The sequence below is a fragment of the Clavelina lepadiformis genome, chromosome 9 (assembly GCF_947623445.1).
Source record: "Clavelina lepadiformis chromosome 9, kaClaLepa1.1, whole genome shotgun sequence".
In the NCBI taxonomy this organism is placed as follows: Eukaryota; Metazoa; Chordata; class Ascidiacea; order Aplousobranchia; family Clavelinidae; genus Clavelina; species Clavelina lepadiformis.
The window spans coordinates 9,228,731-9,245,694 of record NC_135248.1 but is presented as its reverse complement, the minus strand read 5'-3'; positions in this window follow the sequence as shown (position 1 = coordinate 9,245,694).

The following is a 16,964-nucleotide window of genomic DNA, read 5'->3' as shown; positions in this document are numbered from 1 at the left end:
GAGGCTCTGGCTTCATGTTTTCTCAACGAAAAACAGCAACTAAATTGCAGCTGACACAGTTATGGAGTCTGCATTGTTTTGCTCCCTTAGGAAAGCGCAATAAAAAAAATTATCAAGAAGACGGAAAAGAGCACAATATCTTACGATTCTTCCTTTCATACGTGGTTTACCTTTATGTGGAATATTAGCTTTGTTGGTAATATTGTTATTAAAACCCATTAGCCAGCAAAAGTTCTGTCCCCTAATGGCGGACCCATTAAATAAACCAAGCATGTTATAGCGGGTATGCTGAATGAAACAAGAGCAAAAAATGACAAACGGTATAAAAGACTGCGGCAGCACCTTATCGGTATTCTATTTGAATAAGGTAAGTCAATCTGAGCTTTGGCTCTTCTTTTTTCTACAAATCAATCTAGAGCAGTGCGAAACGCTTTACGTCCCGTATGCAACAGCAGTGCCGTCGTGGATCGAACACCAGTCGTTAAGGATGTCATTGTAAGTATCATCCGCGTCCGCATGTCTCGTTCAGTCCGATGAACCCCCTGACGGCTCGTCACTTTGCTGCCGGTGACTGTTCCGGCCAGCGCTTTGCCTTTCGTTTTGTGCCACCTAGATATTATTTCCCATAACTTCCTCTAATCTCCGTGCCGTCGTTAACTGCAAAGCTTGCCAGAGTCAGTACTGAAAATGACTTTAAAGCAAAAGCAAGTTAGTTTGATGTCATTCTACACATGCTCGATATAAGTTGAAAGTAGGAGGCTCTGGCTTCATGTTTTCTCAACGAAAAACAGCAACTAAATTGCAGCTGACACAGTTATGGAGTCTGCAGTCTTTTGCTCCCTTAGGAAAGCGCAATAAAAAAAATTATCAAGAAGACGGAAAAGAGCACAATATCTTACGATTCTTCCTTTCATACGTGGTTTACCATTATGTGGAATATTAGCTTTGTTGGTAATATTGTTATTGAAACCCATTAGCCAGCAAAAGTTCTGTCCCCTAGTGGCGGACCCATTAAATAAACCTAGCATGTTATAGCGGGTATGCTGAATGAAACAAGAGCAAAAAATGACAAACGGTATAAAAGACTGCGGCAGCACCTTATCAGTATTCTATTTGAATAAGGTAAGTCAATCTGAGCTTTGGCTCTTCTTTTTTCAACAAATCAATTTAGAGCAGTGCGAAACGCTTTACGTCCCGTATGCACCAGCATTGCCGTCGTGGATCGAACCCCAGTCGTTAAGGATGTCATTGTAAGTATCATCCGCGTCCGCATGTCTCGTTCAGTCCGATGGACAACCTGACGGCTCGTCACTTTGCTGCCGGTGACTGTTCCAGACAGCGCTTTGCTTTTCGTGTCGTTCCACCTAGATATTAATTCCCATACCTTCCTCTAATCTCCGTGCCTTCGTCAACTGCAAAGCTTGCCAGAGTCAGTACTGAAGATGACTTTAAAACAAAAGCAAGTTAGTTTGATGTCATTCTACACATGCTCGAGGTAAGTTGAAAGTAGGAGGCTCTGGCTTCATGTTTTCTAAACGAAAAACAGCAACTAAATTGCAGCTGACACAGTTATGGAGTCTGCAGTGTTTTGCTCCCTTAGGAAAGCGCAATAAAAAAAATTATCAAGACGTCGGAAAAAAGCACAATATTTTACCATTCTTCCTTTCATACGTGGTTTACCTTTATGTGGAATATTAGCTTTGTTGGTAATATTGTTATTAAAACCCATTAGCCAGCAAAAGTTCTGTCCCCTAATGGCGGACCCATTAAATAAACCTAGCATGTTATAGCGGGTATGCTGAATGAAACAAGAGCAAAAAATGACAAACGGTATAAAAGACTGCGGAAGCACCTTATCAGTATTCTATTTGAATAAGGTAAGTCAATCTGAGCTTTGGCTCTTCTTATTTCTACAAATCAATCTAGAGCAGTGCGAAACGCTTTACGTCCCGTATGCACCAGCAGTGCCGTCGTGGATCGAACCCCAGTCGTTAAGGATGTCATTGTAAGTATTTTCCCCGTCCGCATGTCTCGTTCAGTCCGATGGACAATCTTACGGCTCGTCACTTTGCTGCCGGTGACTGTTCCGGACAGCGCTTTGCTTTTCGTGTCGTGCCACCTAGATATTAATTCCCATATTTTCCTCTAATCTCCGTGCCGTCGTCAACTGCAAAGCTTGCCAGAGTCAGTACTGAAGATGACTTTAAAACAAAAGCAAGTTAGTTTGATGTCATTCTACACATGCTCGAGGTAAGTTAAAAGTAGGAGGCTGTAGCTTCATGTTTTCTCAACGAAAAACAGCAACTAAATTGCAGCTGACACAGTTATGGAGTCTGCAGTGTTTTGCTCCCTTAGGAAAGCGCAATAAAAAAAATTATCAAGACGTCGGAAAAGAGCACAATATCTTACGATTCTTCCTTTCATACGTGGTTTACCTTTATGTGGAATATTAGCTTTGTTGGTAATATTGTTATTAAAACCCATTAGCCAGCAAAAGTTCTGTCCCCTAATGGCGGACCCATTAAATAAACCTAGCATGTTATAGCGGGTATGCTGAATGAAACAAGAGCAAAAAATGATAAACGGTATAAAAGACTGCGGCAGCACCTTATCAGTATTCTATTTGAATAAGGTAAGTCAGTCTGAGCTTTGGCTCTTCTTTTTTCTACAAATCAATCAAGAGCAGTGCGAAACGCTTTACGTCCCGTATGCACCAGCAGTCCTGTCGTAGATCGAACCCCAGTCGTTAAGGATGTCATTGTAAGTATCATCCGCGTCCGCATGTCTCGTTCAGTCCGATGGACCCCCAGACGGCTCGTCACTTTGCTGCCAGTGACTGTTCCGGCCAGCGCTTTGCCTTTCGTGTCGTGCCACCTAGATATTATTTCCCATAACTTCCTCTAATCTCCGTGCCGTCGTCAACTGCAAAGCTTGCCAGAGTCAGTACTGAAGATGACTTTAAAACAAAAGCAAGTTAGTTTGATGTCATTCTACACATGCTCGATGTAAGTTGAAAGTAGGAGGCTCTGGCTTCATGTTTTCTCAATGAAAAACAGCAACTAAATTGCAGCTGACACAGTTATGGAGTCTGCAGTCTTTTGCTCCCTTAGGAAAGCGCAATAAAAAAAATTATCAAGAAGACGGAAAAGAGCACAATATCTTACGATTCTTCCTTTCATACGTGGTTTACCTTTATGTGGAATATTAGCTTTGTTGGTAATATTGTTATTAAAACCCATTAGCCAGCAAAAGTTCTGTCCCCTAATGGCGGACCGATTAAAAAAACCTAGCATGTTATAGCGGGTATGCTGAATGAAACAAGAGCAAAAAATGACAAACGGTATAAAAGACTGCGGCAGCACCTTATCAGTATTCTATTTGAATAAGGTAAGTCAATCTGAGCTTTGGCTCTTCTTTTTTCTACAAATCAATTTAGAGCAGTGCGAAACGCTTTACGTCCCGTATGCACCAGCAGTGCCGTCGTGGATCGAACCCCAGTCGTTAAGGATGTCATTGTAAGTATCATCCGCGTCCGCATGTCTCGTTCAGTCCGATGGACAACCTGACGGCTCGTCACTTTGCTGCCGGTGACTGTTCCAGACAGCGCTTTGCTTTTCGTGTCGTTCCACCTAGATATTAATTCCCATACCTTCCTCCTCTAATCTCCGTGCCTTCGTCAACTGCAAAGCTTGCCAGAGTCAGTATTGAAGATGACTTTAAAACAAAAGCAAGTTAGTTTGATGTCATTCTACACATGCTCGAGGTAAGTTGAAAGTAGGAGGCTCTGGCTTCATGTTTTCTAAACGAAAAACAGCAACTAAATTGCAGCTGACACAGTTATGGAGTCTGCAGTGTTTTGCTCCCTTAGGAAAGCGCAATAAAAAAAATTATCAAAACGTCGGAAAAAAGCACAATATCTTACGATTCTTCCTTTCATACGTGGTTTACCTTTATGTGGAATATTAGCTTTGTTGGTAATATTGTTATTAAAACCCATTAGCCAGCAAAAGTTCTGTCCCCTAATGGCGGACCCATTAAATAAACCTAGCATGTTATAGCGGGTATGCTGAATGAAACAAGAGCAAAAAATGACAAACGGTATAAAAGACTGCGGCAGCACCTTATCAGTATTCTATTTGAATAAGGTAAGTCAGTCTGAGCTTTGGCTCTTCTTTTTTCTACAAATCAATCAAGAGCAGTGCGAAACGCTTTACGTCCCGTATGCACCAGCAGTCCTGTCGTAGATCGAACCCCAGTCGTTAAGGATGTCATTGTAAGTATCATCCGCGTCCGCATGTCTCGTTCAGTCCGATGGACAACCTGACGGCTCGTCACTTTGCTGCCGGTGACTGTTCCAGACAGCGCTTTGCTTTTCGTGTCGTTCCAGCTATATATTAATTCCCATAACTTCCTCTAAGCTCCGTGCCGTCGTCAACTGTAAAGCTTGCCAAAGTCAGTACTGAAGATGACTTTAAAACAAAAGCAAGTTAGTTTGATGTCATTCTACACATGCTCGAGGTAAGTTGAAAGTAGGAGGCTCTGGCTTCATGTTTTCTCAACGAAAAACAGAAACTAAATTGCAGCTGACACAGTTATGGAGTCTGCAGTGTTTTGCTCCCTTAGGAAAGCGCAATAAAAAAAATTATCAAGAAGACGGAAAAGAGCACAATATCTTACGATTCTTCCTTTCATACGTGGTTTACCTTTATGTGGAATATTAGCTTTGTTGGTAATATTGTTATTAAAACCCATTAGCCAGCAAAAGTTCTGTCCAATAATGGCGGACCATTAAAAAAACCTAGCATGTTATAGCGGGTATGCTGAATGAAACAAGAGCAAAAAATGACAAACGGTATAAAAGACTGCGGCAGCACCTTATCAGTATTCTAGTTGAATAAGGTAAGTCAATCTGAGCTTTGGCTCTTCTTTTTTCTACAAATCAATTTAGAGCAGTGCGAAACGCTTTACGTCCCGTATGCACCAGCATTGCCGTCGTGGATCGAACCCCAGTCATTAAGGATGTCATTGTAAGTATCATCCGCGTCCGCATGTCTCGTTCAGTCCGATGGACAACCTGACGGCTCGTCACTTTGCTGCCGGTGACTGTTCCAGACAGCGCTTTGCTTTTCGTGTCGTTCCACCTAGATATTAATTCCCATACCTTCCTCTAATCTCCGTGCCTTCGTCAACTGCAAAGCTTGCCAGAGTCAGTACTGAAGATGACTTTGAAACAAAAGCAAGTTAGTTTGATGTCATTCTACACATGCTCGAGGTAAGTTGAAAGTAGGAGGCTCTGGCTTCATGTTTTCTAAACGAAAAACAGCAACTAAATTGCAGCTGACACAGTTATGGAGTCTGCAGTGTTTTGCTCCCTTAGGAAAGCGCAATAAAAAAAATTATCAAGACGTCGGAAAAAAGCACAATATTTTACGATTCTTCCTTTCATACGTGGTTTACCTTTATGTGGAATATTAGCTTTGTTGGTAATATTGTTATTAAAACCCATTAGCCAGCAAAAGTTCTGTCCCCTAATGGCGGACCCATTAAATAAACCTAGCATGTTATAGCGGGTATGCTGAATGAAACAAGAGCAAAAAATGACAAACGGTATAAAAGACTGCGGCAGCACCTTATCAGTATTCTATTTGAATAAGGTAAGTCAATCTGAGCTTTGGCTCTTCTTAATTCTACAAATCAATCTAGAGCAGTGCGAAACGCTTTACGTCCCGTATGCACCAGCAGTGCCGTCGTGGATCGAACCCCAGTCGTTAAGGATGTCATTGTAAGTATTTTCCCCGTCCGCATGTCTCGTTCAGTCCGATGGACAATCTTACGGCTCGTCACTTTGCTGCCGGTGACTGTTCCGGACAGCGCTTTGCTTTTCGTGTCGTGCCACCTAGATATTAATTCCCATATTTTCCTCTAATCTCCGTGCCGTCGTCAACTGCAAAGCTTGCCAGAGTCAGTACTGAAGATGACTTTAAAACAAAAGCAAGTTAGTTTGATGTCATTCTACACATGCTCGAGGTAAGTTAAAAGTAGGAGGCTGTAGCTTCATGTTTTCTCAACGAAAAACAGCAACTAAATTGCAGCTGACACAGTTATGGAGTCTGCAGTGTTTTGCTCCCTTAGGAAAGCGCAATAAAAAAAATTATCAAGACGTCGGAAAAGAGCACAATATCTTACGATTCTTCCTTTCATACGTGGTTTACCTTTATGTGGAATATTAGCTTTGTTGGTAATATTGTTATTAAAACCCATTAGCCAGCAAAAGTTCTGTCCCCTAATGGCGGACCCATTAAATAAACCTAGCATGTTATAGCGGGTATGCTGAATGAAACAAGAGCAAAAAATGATAAACGGTATAAAAGACTGCGGCAGCACCTTATCAGTATTCTATTTGAATAAGGTAAGTCAGTCTGAGCTTTGGCTCTTCTTTTTTCTACAAATCAATCAAGAGCAGTGCGAAACGCTTTACGTCCCGTATGCACCAGCAGTCCTGTCGTAGATCGAACCCCAGTCGTTAAGGATGTCATTGTAAGTATCATCCGCGTCCGCATGTCTCGTTCAGTCCGATGGACAACCTGACGGCTCGTCACTTTGCTGCCGGTGACTGTTCCAGACAGCGCTTTGCTTTTCGTGTCGTTCCAGCTATATATTAATTCCCATAACTTCCTCTAAGCTCCGTGCCGTCGTCAACTGTAAAGCTTGCCAAAGTCAGTACTGAAGATGACTTTAAAACAAAAGCAAGTTAGTTTGATGTCATTCTACACATGCTCGAGGTAAGTTGAAAGTAGGAGGCTCTGGCTTCATGTTTTCTCAACGAAAAACAGAAACTAAATTGCAGCTGACACAGTTATGGAGTCTGCAGTCTTTTGCTCCCTTAGGAAAGCGCAATAAAAAAAATTATCAAGAAGACGGAAAAGAGCACAATATCTTACGATTCTTCCTTTCATACCTGGTTTACCTTTATGTGGAATATTAGCTTTGTTGGTAATATTGTTATTAAAACCCATTAGCCAGCAAAAGTTCTGTCCAATAATGGCGGACCATTAAAAAAACCTAGCATGTTATAGCGGGTATGCTGAATGAAACAAGAGCAAAAAATGACAAACGGTATAAAAGACTGCGGCAGCACCTTATCAGTATTCTATTTGAATAAGGTAAGTCAATCTGAGCTTTGGCTCTTCTTTTTTCTACAAATCAATTTAGAGCAGTGCGAAACGCTTTACGTCCCGTATGCACCAGCATTGCCGTCGTGGATCGAACCCCAGTCGTTAAGGATGTCATTGTAAGTATCATCCGCGTCCGCATGTCTCGTTCAGTCCGATGGACAACCTGACGGCTCGTCACTTTGCTGCCGGTGACTGTTCCAGACAGCGCTTTGCTTTTCGTGTCGTTCCACCTAGATATTAATTCCCATACCTTCCTCTAATCTCCGTGCCTTCGTCAACTGCAAAGCTTGCCAGAGTCAGTACTGAAGATGACTTTGAAACAAAAGCAAGTTAGTTTGATGTCATTCTACACATGCTCGAGGTAAGTTGAAAGTAGGAGGCTCTGGCTTCATGTTTTCTAAACGAAAAACAGCAACTAAATTGCAGCTGACACAGTTATGGAGTCTGCAGTGTTTTGCTCCCTTAGGAAAGCGCAATAAAAAAAATTATCAAGACGTCGGAAAAAAGCACAATATTTTACGATTCTTCCTTTCATACGTGGTTTACCTTTATGTGGAATATTAGCTTTGTTGGTAATATTGTTATTAAAACCCATTAGCCAGCAAAAGTTCTGTCCCCTAATGGCGGACCCATTAAATAAACCTAGCATGTTATAGCGGGTATGCTGAATGAAACAAGAGCAAAAAATGACAAACGGTATAAAAGACTGCGGCAGCACCTTATCAGTATTCTATTTGAATAAGGTAAGTCAATCTGAGCTTTGGCTCTTCTTAATTCTACAAATCAATCTAGAGCAGTGCGAAACGCTTTACGTCCCGTATGCACCAGCAGTGCCGTCGTGGATCGAACCCCAGTCGTTAAGGATGTCATTGTAAGTATTTTCCCCGTCCGCATGTCTCGTTCAGTCCGATGGACAATCTTACGGCTCGTCACTTTGCTGCCGGTGACTGTTCCGGACAGCGCTTTGCTTTTCGTGTCGTGCCACCTAGATATTAATTCCCATATTTTCCTCTAATCTCCGTGCCGTCGTCAACTGCAAAGCTTGCCAGAGTCAGTACTGAAGATGACTTTAAAACAAAAGCAAGTTAGTTTGATGTCATTCTACACATGCTCGAGGTAAGTTAAAAGTAGGAGGCTGTAGCTTCATGTTTTCTCAACGAAAAACAGCAACTAAATTGCAGCTGACACAGTTATGGAGTCTGCAGTGTTTTGCTCCCTTAGGAAAGCGCAATAAAAAAAATTATCAAGACGTCGGAAAAGAGCACAATATCTTACGATTCTTCCTTTCATACGTGGTTTACCTTTATGTGGAATATTAGCTTTGTTGGTAATATTGTTATTAAAACCCATTAGCCAGCAAAAGTTCTGTCCCCTATTGGCGGACCCATTAAATAAACCTAGCATGTTATAGCGGGTATGCTGAATGAAACAAGAGCAAAAAATGATAAACGGTATAAAAGACTGCGGCAGCACCTTATCAGTATTCTATTTGAATAAGGTAAGTCAGTCTGAGCTTTGGCTCTTCTTTTTTCTACAAATCAATCAAGAGCAGTGCGAAACGCTTTACGTCTCGTATGCACCAGCAGTCCTGTCGTAGATCGAACCCCAGTCGTTAAGGATGTCATTGTAAGTATCATCCGCGTCCGCATGTCTCGTTCAGTCCGATGGACCCCCAGACGGCTCGTCACTTTGCTGCCAGTGACTGTTCCGGCCAGCGCTTTGCCTTTCGTGTCGTGCCACCTAGATATTATTTCCCATAACTTCCTCTAATCTCCGTGCCGTCGTCAACTGCAAAGCTTGCCAGAGTCAGTACTGAAGATGACTTTAAAACAAAAGCAAGTTAGTTTGATGTCATTCTACACATGCTCGATGTAAGTTGAAAGTAGGAGGCTCTGGCTTCATGTTTTCTCAATGAAAAACAGCAACTAAATTGCAGCTGACACAGTTATGGAGTCTGCAGTCTTTTGCTCCCTTAGGAAAGCGCAATAAAAAAAATTATCAAGAAGACGGAAAAGAGCACAATATCTTACGATTCTTCCTTTCATACGTGGTTTACCTTTATGTGGAATATTAGCTTTGTTGGTAATATTGTTATTAAAACCCATTAGCCAGCAAAAGTTCTGTCCCCTAATGGCGGACCCATTAAAAAAACCTAGCATGTTATAGCGGGTATGCTGAATGAAACAAGAGCAAAAAATGACAAACGGTATAAAAGACTGCGGCAGCACCTTATCAGTATTCTATTTGAATAAGGTAAGTCAGTCTGAGCTTTGGCTCTTCTTTTTTCTACAAATCAATCAAGAGCAGTGCGAAACGCTTTACGTCCCGTATGCACCAGCAGTCCTGTCGTAGATCGAACCCCAGTCGTTAAGGATGTCATTGTAAGTATCATCCGCGTCCGCATGTCTCGTTCAGTCCGATGGACAACCTGACGGCTCGTCACTTTGCTGCCGGTGACTGTTCCAGACAGCGCTTTGCTTTTCGTGTCGTTCCAGCTATATATTAATTCCCATAACTTCCTCTAAGCTCCGTGCCGTCGTCAACTGTAAAGCTTGCCAAAGTCAGTACTGAAGATGACTTTAAAACAAAAGCAAGTTAGTTTGATGTCATTCTACACATGCTCGAGGTAAGTTGAAAGTAGGAGGCTCTGGCTTCATGTTTTCTCAACGAAAAACAGAAACTAAATTGCAGCTGACACAGTTATGGAGTCTGCAGTCTTTTGCTCCCTTAGGAAAGCGCAATAAAAAAAATTATCAAGAAGACGGAAAAGAGCACAATATCTTACGATTCTTCCTTTCATACCTGGTTTACCTTTATGTGGAATATTAGCTTTGTTGGTAATATTGTTATTAAAACCCATTAGCCAGCAAAAGTTCTGTCCAATAATGGCGGACCATTAAAAAAACCTAGCATGTTATAGCGGGTATGCTGAATGAAACAAGAGCAAAAAATGACAAACGGTATAAAAGACTGCGGCAGCACCTTATCAGTATTCTATTTGAATAAGGTAAGTCAATCTGAGCTTTGGCTCTTCTTTTTTCTACAAATCAATTTAGAGCAGTGCGAAACGCTTTACGTCCCGTATGCACCAGCATTGCCGTCGTGGATCGAACCCCAGTCGTTAAGGATGTCATTGTAAGTATCATCCGCGTCCGCATGTCTCGTTCAGTCCGATGGACAACCTGACGGCTCGTCACTTTGCTGCCGGTGACTGTTCCAGACAGCGCTTTGCTTTTCGTGTCGTTCCACCTAGATATTAATTCCCATACCTTCCTCTAATCTCCGTGCCTTCGTCAACTGCAAAGCTTGCCAGAGTCAGTACTGAAGATGACTTTGAAACAAAAGCAAGTTAGTTTGATGTCATTCTACACATGCTCGAGGTAAGTTGAAAGTAGGAGGCTCTGGCTTCATGTTTTCTAAACGAAAAACAGCAACTAAATTGCAGCTGACACAGTTATGGAGTCTGCAGTGTTTTGCTCCCTTAGGAAAGCGCAATAAAAAAAATTATCAAGACGTCGGAAAAAAGCACAATATTTTACGATTCTTCCTTTCATACGTGGTTTACCTTTATGTGGAATATTAGCTTTGTTGGTAATATTGTTATTAAAACCCATTAGCCAGCAAAAGTTCTGTCCCCTAATGGCGGACCCATTAAATAAACCTAGCATGTTATAGCGGGTATGCTGAATGAAACAAGAGCAAAAAATGACAAACGGTATAAAAGACTGCGGCAGCACCTTATCAGTATTCTATTTGAATAAGGTAAGTCAATCTGAGCTTTGGCTCTTCTTAATTCTACAAATCAATCTAGAGCAGTGCGAAACGCTTTACGTCCCGTATGCACCAGCAGTGCCGTCGTGGATCGAACCCCAGTCGTTAAGGATGTCATTGTAAGTATTTTCCCCGTCCGCATGTCTCGTTCAGTCCGATGGACAATCTTACGGCTCGTCACTTTGCTGCCGGTGACTGTTCCGGACAGCGCTTTGCTTTTCGTGTCGTGCCACCTAGATATTAATTCCCATATTTTCCTCTAATCTCCGTGCCGTCGTCAACTGCAAAGCTTGCCAGAGTCAGTACTGAAGATGACTTTAAAACAAAAGCAAGTTAGTTTGATGTCATTCTACACATGCTCGAGGTAAGTTAAAAGTAGGAGGCTGTAGCTTCATGTTTTCTCAACGAAAAACAGCAACTAAATTGCAGCTGACACAGTTATGGAGTCTGCAGTGTTTTGCTCCCTTAGGAAAGCGCAATAAAAAAAATTATCAAGACGTCGGAAAAGAGCACAATATCTTACGATTCTTCCTTTCATACGTGGTTTACCTTTATGTGGAATATTAGCTTTGTTGGTAATATTGTTATTAAAACCCATTAGCCAGCAAAAGTTCTGTCCCCTATTGGCGGACCCATTAAATAAACCTAGCATGTTATAGCGGGTATGCTGAATGAAACAAGAGCAAAAAATGATAAACGGTATAAAAGACTGCGGCAGCACCTTATCAGTATTCTATTTGAATAAGGTAAGTCAGTCTGAGCTTTGGCTCTTCTTTTTTCTACAAATCAATCAAGAGCAGTGCGAAACGCTTTACGTCTCGTATGCACCAGCAGTCCTGTCGTAGATCGAACCCCAGTCGTTAAGGATGTCATTGTAAGTATCATCCGCGTCCGCATGTCTCGTTCAGTCCGATGGACCCCCAGACGGCTCGTCACTTTGCTGCCAGTGACTGTTCCGGCCAGCGCTTTGCCTTTCGTGTCGTGCCACCTAGATATTATTTCCCATAACTTCCTCTAATCTCCGTGCCGTCGTCAACTGCAAAGCTTGCCAGAGTCAGTACTGAAGATGACTTTAAAACAAAAGCAAGTTAGTTTGATGTCATTCTACACATGCTCGATGTAAGTTGAAAGTAGGAGGCTCTGGCTTCATGTTTTCTCAATGAAAAACAGCAACTAAATTGCAGCTGACACAGTTATGGAGTCTGCAGTCTTTTGCTCCCTTAGGAAAGCGCAATAAAAAAAATTATCAAGAAGACGGAAAAGAGCACAATATCTTACGATTCTTCCTTTCATACGTGGTTTACCTTTATGTGGAATATTAGCTTTGTTGGTAATATTGTTATTAAAACCCATTAGCCAGCAAAAGTTCTGTCCCCTAATGGCGGACCCATTGAAAAAACCTAGCATGTTATAGCGGGTATGCTGAATGAAACAAGAGCAAAAAATGACAAACGGTATAAAAGACTGCGGCAGCACCTTATCAGTATTCTATTTGAATAAGGTAAGTCAATCTGAGCTTTGGCTCTTCTTTTTTCTACAAATCAATTTAGAGCAGTGCGAAACGCTTTACGTCCCGTATGCACCAGCAGTGCCGTCGTGGATCGAACCCCAGTCGTTAAGGATGTCATTGTAAGTATCATCCGCGTCCGCATGTCTCGTTCAGTCCGATGGACCCCCAGACGGCTCGTCACTTTGCTGCCAGTGACTGTTCCGGCCAGCGCTTTGCCTTTCGTGTCGTGCCACCTAGATATTATTTCCCATAACTTCCTCTAATCTCCGTGTCGTCGTCAACTGCAAAGCTTGCCAGAGTCAGTACTGAAGATGACTTTAAAACAAAAGCAAGTTAGTTTGATGTCATTCTACACATGCTCGATGTAAGTTGAAAGTAGGAGGCTCTGGCTTCATGTTTTCTCAACGAAAAACAGCAACTAAATTGCAGCTGACACAGTTATGGAGTCTGCAGTGTTTTGCTCCCTTAGGAAAGCGCAATAAAAAAAATTATCAAGACGTCGGAAAAGAGCACAATATCTTACAATTCTTCCTTTCATACGTGGTTTACCTTTATGTGGAATATTAGCTTTGTTGGTAATATTGTTATTAAAACCCATTAGCGAGCAAAAGTTCTGTCCCCTAGTGACGGACCCATTAAATAAACCTAGCATGTTATAGCGGGTATGCTGAATGAAACAAGAGCAAAAAATGACAAACGGTATAAAAGACTGCGGCAGCACCTTATCGGTATTCTATTTGATCAAGGTAAGTCAATCTGAGCTTTGGCTCTTCTTTTTTCTACAAATCAATCTAGAGCAGTGCGAAACGCTTTACGTCCCGTATGCACCAGCAGTCCTGTCGTGGATCGAACCCCAGTCGTTAAGGATGTCATTGTAAGTATTATCCGCGTCCGCATGTCTCGTTCAGTCCGATGGACAACCTGACGGATCATCACTTTGCTGCCGGTGACTGTTCCGGCCAGCGCTTTGCTTTTCGTCTCGTTCCACCTAGATATTAATTCCAATACCTTCCTCTAAGCTCCGTGCCGTCGTCAACTGTAAAGCTTGCCAAAGTCAGTACTGAAGATGACTTTAAAACAAAAGCAAGTTAGTTTGATGTCATTCTACACATGCTCGAGGTAAGTTGAAAGTAGGAGGCTCTGGCTTCATGTTTTCTCAACGAAAAACAGCAACTAAATTGCAGCTGACACAGTTATGGAGTCTGCAGTGTTTTGCTCCCTTAGGAAAGCGCAATAAAAAAAATGATCAAGACGTCGGAAAAGAGCACTATATCTTACGATTTTTCCTTTCATACGTGGTTTACCATTATGTGGAATATTACCTTTGATGGTAATACTGTTATTAAAACCCATTAGCCAGCAAAAGTTCTAACCAATAATGGCGGACCCATTAAAAAAACCTAGCATGTTATAGCGGGTATGCTGAATGAAACAAGAGCAAAAAATGACAAACGGTATAAAAGACTGCGGCAGCACCTAATCAGTATTCTATTTGAATAAGGTAAGTCAATCTGAGCTTTGGCTCTTCTTTTTTCTACAAATCAATTTAGAGCAGTGCGAAACGCTTTACGTCCCGTATGCACCAGCAGTGCCGTCGTGGATCGAACCCCAGTCGTTAAGGATGTCATTGTAAGTATCATCCGCGTCCGCATGTCTCGTTCAGTCCGATGGACAACCTGACGGCTCGTCACTTTGCTGCCGGTGACTGTTCCGGCCAGCGCTTTTCCTTTCGTGTCGTTCCACCTAGATATTAATTCCCATACCTTCCTCTAAGCTCCGTGCCGTCGTCAACTGTAAAGCTTGCCAAAGTCAGTACTGAAGATGACTTTAAAACAAAAGCAAGTTAGTTTGATATCATTCTACACATGCTCGAGGTAAGTTGAAAGTAGGAGGCTCTGGCTTCATGTTTTCTCAACGAAAAACAGCAACTAAATTGCAGCTGACACAGTTATGGAGTCTGCATTGTGTTGCTCCCTTAGGAAAGCGCAATAAAAAAAATTATCAAGAAGACGGAAAAGAGCACAATACCTTACGATTCTTCCTTTCATACGTGGTTTACCTTTATGTGGAATATTAGCTTTGTTGGTAATATTGTTATTAAAACCCATTAGCCAGCAAAAGTTCTGTCCCCTAATGGCGGACCCATTAAATAAACCAAGCATGTTATAGCGGGTATGCTGAATGAAACAAGAGCAAAAAATGACAAACGGTATAAAAGACTGCGGCAGCACCTTATCGGTATTCTATTTGAATAAGGTAAGTCAATCTGAGCTTTGGCTCTTCTTTTTTCTACAAATCAATCTAGAGCAGTGCGAAACGCTTTACGTCCCGTATGCAACAGCAGTGCCGTCGTGGATCGAACACCAGTCGTTAAGGATGTCATTGTAAGTATCATCCGCGTCCGCATGTCTCGTTCAGTCCGATGGACCCCCTGACGGCTCGTCACTTTGCTGCCGGTGACTGTTCCGGCCAGCGCTTTGCCTTTCGTTTTGTGCCACCTAGATATTATTTCCCATAACTTCCTCTAATCTCCGTGCCGTCGTTAACTGCAAAGCTTGCCAGAGTCAGTACTGAAAATGACTTTAAAGCAAAAGCAAGTTAGTTTGATGTCATTCTACACATGCTCGATATAAGTTGAAAGTAGGAGGCTCTGGCTTCATGTTTTCTCAACGAAAAACAGCAACTAAATTGCAGCTGACACAGTTATGGAGTCTGCAGTCTTTTGCTCCCTTAGGAAAGCGCAATAAAAAAAATTATCAAGAAGACGGAAAAGAGCACAATATCTTACGATTCTTCCTTTCATACGTGGTTTACCATTATGTGGAATATTAGCTTTGTTGGTAATATTGTTATTGAAACCCATTAGCCAGCAAAAGTTCTGTCCCCTAGTGGCGGACCCATTAAATAAACCTAGCATGTTATAGCGGGTATGCTGAATGAAACAAGAGCAAAAAATGACAAACGGTATAAAAGACTGCGGCAGCACCTTATCAGTATTCTATTTGAATAAGGTAAGTCAATCTGAGCTTTGGCTCTTCTTTTTTCTACAAATCAATTTAGAGCAGTGCGAAACGCTTTACGTCCCGTATGCACCAGCATTGCCGTCGTGGATCGAACCCCAGTCGTTAAGGATGTCATTGTAAGTATCATCCGCGTCCGCATGTCTCGTTCAGTCCGATGGACAACCTGACGGCTCGTCACTTTGCTGCCGGTGACTGTTCCAGACAGCGCTTTGCTTTTCGTGTCGTTCCACCTAGATATTAATTCCCATACCTTCCTCTAATCTCCGTGCCGTCGTCAACTGCAAAGCTTGCCAGAGTCAGTACTGAAGATGACTTTAAAACAAAAGCAAGTTAGTTTGATGTCATTCTACACATGCTCGAGGTAAGTTGAAAGTAGGAGGCTCTGGCTTCATGTTTTCTAAACGAAAAACAGCAACTAAATTGCAGCTGACACAGTTATGGAGTCTGCAGTGTTTTGCTCCCTTAGGAAAGCGCAATAAAAAAAATTATCAAGACGTCGGAAAAAAGCACAATATTTTACCATTCTTCCTTTCATACGTGGTTTACCTTTATGTGGAATATTAGCTTTGTTGGTAATATTGTTATTAAAACCCATTAGCCAGCAAAAGTTCTGTCCCCTAATGGCGGACCCATTAAATAAACCTAGCATGTTATAGCGGGTATGCTGAATGAAACAAGAGCAAAAAATGACAAACGGTATAAAAGACTGCGGCAGCACCTTATCAGTATTCTATTTGAATAAGGTAAGTCAATCTGAGCTTTGGCTCTTCTTATTTCTACAAATCAATCTAGAGCAGTGCGAAACGCTTTACGTCCCGTATGCACCAGCAGTGCCGTCGTGGATCGAACCCCAGTCGTTAAGGATGTCATTGTAAGTATTTTCCCCGTCCGCATGTCTCGTTCAGTCCGATGGACAATCTTACGGCTCGTCACTTTGCTGCCGGTGACTGTTCCGGCCAGCGCTTTTCCTTTCGTGTCGTTCCACCTAGATATTAATTCCCATACCTTCCTCTAAGCTCCGTGCCGTCGTCAACTGTAAAGCTTGCCAAAGTCAGTACTGAAGATGACTTTAAAACAAAAGCAAGTTAGTTTGATATCATTCTACACATGCTCGAGGTAAGTTGAAAGTAGGAGGCTCTGGCTTCATGTTTTCTCAACGAAAAACAGCAACTAAATTGCAGCTGACACAGTTATGGAGTCTGCATTGTTTTGCTCCCTTAGGAAAGCGCAATAAAAAAAATTATCAAGAAGACGGAAAAGAGCACAATACCTTACGATTCTTCCTTTCATACGTGGTTTACCTTTATGTGGAATATTAGCTTTGTTGGTAATATTGTTATTAAAACCCATTAGCCAGCAAAAGTTCTGTCCCCTAATGGCGGACCCATTAAATAAACCAAGCATGTTATAGCGGGTATGCTGAATGAAACAAGAGCAAAAAATGACAAACGGTATAAAAGACTGCGGCAGCACCTTATCGGTATT